Genomic DNA, 4,988 nt, shown 5'->3' on the forward strand with positions numbered 1-4,988 from the left:
TAAAACACTCCAAGCTTTTGAAACTAAGAAATGTAAAAAACCCGTAAGTTAAAATAACTCTTATGGAAATAAAAATATTTAGAATGAAACAGCAACTAAATATTAGTACAATACATACAATAATGTTTCTAGAAATAAATTTGTAGCCTTAAATACTTATAGCAAAAAAAAGAAGAGTTTTGAAAATGAACCAGCTAAGCATTAAGCATTATATATTAGAAAAAGGACAGAAATTAGTAAAAAGTGAAGGAAAGCATAAAGTATATAAATTAATACATTAATAAATATATGTACCATGTAAAGATTCAACAAAGCCAAAAGTTAGTACTTCAAAAAGACTAATAAGACCAGTAAGTTTCTAACATGACTGATGAAGAAAGGAAAGACACAAAAAAGGTATAGCCTGTTTGTGCTAACCAGAGAGCAATTCATACCAACTTATCCTGGATTCCTGTCATAACACAAAGGGAAACTTTCACAATATGTGAAGCCCTTGATGTTCTGTAGATGAAGGAGGAGAATGTTCTCAAATTCCTTACATCAGGAACTTACTTAGATGGTATCAGCCTTGACTTGCAAATGGAATAGTACCTCTGTAAGAGGAAAAGTGATGGCATTTAAATTATAACTCTGAAGAGGACCTGGGAGGAGTTCTGCTGGTGGCTCATGCCATTGAAAACCCAGGTGATGTCAGTGTCAAACAATCCAAGAATATCAGCCAGCAGCTGTGCTGAAGTGGGCTGCTGCCACTGGAGCCACTCCAATTGCTGGATGCTTCACTTCTGGAACCTTCACCAACCAGATCCAGGCAGCTTTCCTGGAGATAAGTCTTCTGGTTAATGAGATAATTTTTCAATCAATTATGCTAATTTGATATGCAGTTAGGAGAAATAAAATTTAATCTCTGCTTCATACCATAAACAAAAATAAATTCCAGGCAGATTAAAGATTTAAGTATGAAAGGCAATATTCTAATCGACAACATTTAGAAAACATGTCTCCGGTAGCTTAATGGGGATGGCATTGAATCTATAAATTACCTCGAGCAGTATGGCCATTTTCACAATATTGATTCTTCCTATCCATGAGCATGGTATGTTCTTCCATTTGTTTGTGTCCTCTTTTATTTCACTGAGCAGTGATTTGTAGTTCTCCTTGAAGAGGTTCTTTACATCTCTTGTAAGTTGGATTCCTAGGTATTTTATTCTCTTTGAAGCTATTGTGAATGGGAGTTAATTCCTGATTTGGCTCTCTGTTTGTCTGTTACTGGTGTATAAGAATGCTTGTGATTTTTGCGCATTGATTTTGTATCCTGAGACTTTGCTAAAGTTGCTTATCAGCTTAAGGAGATTTTGGGCTGAGACAATGGGGTTTTCTAAATATACAATCATGTCATCTGCAAACAGGGACAATTTGACTTCTTCTTTTCCTATCTGAATACCCTTGATTTCTTTCTCTTGCCTGATTGCCCTAGCCAGAACTTCCAACACTATGTTGAATAGGAGTGGTGAGAGAGGGCATCCCTGTCTTGTGCCAGTTTTCAAAGGGAATGCTTCCAGTTTTTGCCCATTCAATATGATATTGGCTGTGGGTTTGTCATAAATAGCTCTTATTATTTTGAGATATGTTCCATCAATACCGAATTTATTGAGAGTTTTCAGCATGAAAGGTTGTTGAATTTTGTCGAAGGCCTTTTCTGCATCTATTGAGATAATCAATGACTTTCTTCACAGAATTGGAAAAAACTGCATTAAAGTTCATATGGAACCAAAAAAGAGCCTGCATTGCCAAGATAATCCTAAGCCAAAAGAACAAAGCTGGAGGCATCATACTACCTGACTTCAAACTATACTACAAGGCTACAGTAACCAAAACAGCATGGTACTGGTACCAAAACAGAGATATAGACCAACGGAACAGAACTGAGCCCTCAGAAATAATACCACACATCTATAGCCATCTGACCTTTGACAAACCTGACAAAAACAAGAAATGGGGAAAGGATTCCCTACTTAATAAATAGTGCTGGGAAAATTGGCTAGCCATAAGTAGAAAGCTGAAACTGGATCCTTTCCTTACTCCTTATATGAAAATTAATTCAAGATGGATTAGAGACTTAAATGTTAGACTTAAAACCATAAAAACCCTAGAAGAAAACCTAGGCAATACCATTCAGGACATAGGCAGGACAAGGACTTCATGTCTTAAACACCAAAAGCAACGGCAACAAAAGCTAAAATTGACAAATGGGATCTAATTAAACTAAAGAGCTTCTGCACAGCAAAAGAAACTACCATCAGAGTGAAAGGCAACCTACAGAATGGGAGAAAATTTTTGCAATCTACTCATCTGACAAAGGGCTAATATCCAGAACCTATAAAGAACCCAATCAAATTTACAAGAAAAAAACAAACAACCCCATCAAAAAGTGGGCAAAGGATATGAACAGACACTTCTCAAAAGAAGACATGCATACAGCCAACAGACACATGAAAAAATACTCATCATCACTGGCCATCAGAGAAATGCAAATCAAAACCACAATGAGATACCGTCTCACACCAGTTAGAATGGCAATCATTAAAAAGTCAGGAAACAACAGGTGCTGGAAAGGATGTGGAGAAATAGGAACACTTTTACACTGTTGGTGGGATTGTAAACTAGTTCAACCATTGTGGAAAACAGTGTGGCGATTCATCAAGGATCTAGAACTAGAAATGCCATTTGACCCAGCCATCCCATTACAGAGGATATACCCAAAGGATTATAAGTCATGCTGCTATAAAGACACATGCTCACGTATGTTTATTGCAGCACTATTCACAATAGCAAAGACTTGGAATCAACCCAAATGTCCATCAGTGACAGATTAAGAAAATGTGGCACATATACACCATGGAATACTATGCAGCCATAAAAAAGGATGAGTTTGTGTCCTTTGTAGGGACATGGATGCAGCTGGAAACTATCATTCTCAGCAAACTATCGCAAGAACAGAAAACCAAATACTGTATGTTCTCACTCATAGGTGGGAATTGAACAATGAGATCACTTGGACACTGGAAGGGAAGCATCACACACTGGGTCCTATTGTGGGGAGGGGGGAGGGGAGGGATAGCATTAGGAGATATACCTAATGTAAATGACGACTTAATGGGTGCAGCACACCAACATGGCACATGTATACATATGTAACAAACCTGCACGTTGTGCACATGTACCCTAGAACTTAAAGTATTATTAAAAAAAAAAAAAAGTCTCCACCTCTATAGTAATGAAACCATATAAAATTTAAAAATACTTTCTCAGGACTGTAAGTGTATGTTTTAAAATTATAAAGCAAAGCTTAAAGATAACATACAGAAAATTTCAGATAGTGGTAATCATTGGGGTCTAGAGAGAAAAAGGCAGTGGGGGAGGACTAGAAACTGTTTTTAAGTTACCAGTAATGTTCTATTTCTGAAGCTAGCTGGTTGGGTCTATAGGTTTCATAAGCAGGATCATTATTTGTATAGGATTTAATGGGATTATTGTTTCATACTATATACATATATATATATATATTTAGAAATATACCTATCTAATTATCTCCAACAAATTCTAATGTTTTAAAATAATTTAAAAAAAAAAAAAACTTTGTTGGCCGGGTGTGGTGGCTCACGCCTGTAATCCCAGCACTTTGGGAGGCCAAGGTAGGTGGATCATGAGGCCAGGAGTTGAAGACCAACTTGACCAACATGGTGAAATCCCCTCTCTACTAAAGATATAAAAAATTAGTCAGGCGTGGTGGTGTATGCCTGTAATCCCAGCTACTCAGGAGGCTGAGGCAGGAGTATTACTTGAACCCAGGAGGCAGAGATTGCAGTGAGCCAAGATCACGCCACTGCACTCCAGCCTGGGGGACAGAGAAAGACTGTGTCTCCAAAAATAATAATAATAATAAAAAATAAACTTTCTTAATGCATACAGATAAAAATATACATAAAATGCCAAACCAGTGAACTTCAAGACACTAATGATGACTAACTGGAGAGTACAATGAGATTTAGAATAATGTGTGAATTAGCCATATATATTTATTGCCATAAATTGCAAGCATTCTTTATAACAATAATGTATTCAGAGTAAAAATGTATAATATAAGCACATAATGGAAACTTCATAGATACTAAAATTATGCTGTAGAAGATTATTTAATTATATGAAAGAATATTCAAGATATATTTTAAAATATGATAAAACAGGTTATAAAACTATTACAGTGTGATGACATTTATATTTCTTTTTAATAGGAAAAAATAAAGCATAATAAACTTCCAAAATTCAACAATATGGTGGTAGTTTTGTGTGGAGGCCAACGTTAAAAAGGGGAAAGTTATCCATACATTGCTGAATTTGTATATCCTTGACTCCTATTAATCTCAAGTAAACAAACTCATGCCGATCCTCAAATGAGACACTGGACAAAGCTGAGCAGGGTTTTTCAATTACATCTGGCAGATTTCCAAAAGTCTAACTGGGAAATAAGAAAGAAATAACATACAAACCACCCCTCTTGCCTGAGCCATGGGAAAACATTTACTCTCTGAATCTACTTTCTCTGAAGTTTGAGTTCTTAGAGAGAAAGCTGTAGGTCTGATACTTCGGTTAAATATCAACCAACATTTGTGCTCCCCCTATCTATGAAGGACTGTATGGTTCTATTGCACAGATAGATCTCTTAGATACATAGATGCTATCTAAAAAAATAGATAACATCACATTGACCTCAAGGAGGTGACAGTCTTGTTAGGCAGGCAATGTAGATGCAAATTTAATATTGCACAAGGGCTACCTTTAAATTAGGAAAATTGTGGGTCACTGTATTCTCATTGTTTAAATTACCTAGATAGTAAATTAGACAAGTGAAATAAACAGAAGTGAAGGCAAGTTGAAAATGTAGCAAAAATACTGTCAGCTGCTGAGGAAAGTATCACATTTTAGATTCC

Source organism: Macaca nemestrina, chromosome 5 (assembly GCF_043159975.1).
Source record: "Macaca nemestrina isolate mMacNem1 chromosome 5, mMacNem.hap1, whole genome shotgun sequence".
Lineage (NCBI taxonomy): Eukaryota > Metazoa > Chordata > Mammalia > Primates > Cercopithecidae > Macaca > Macaca nemestrina.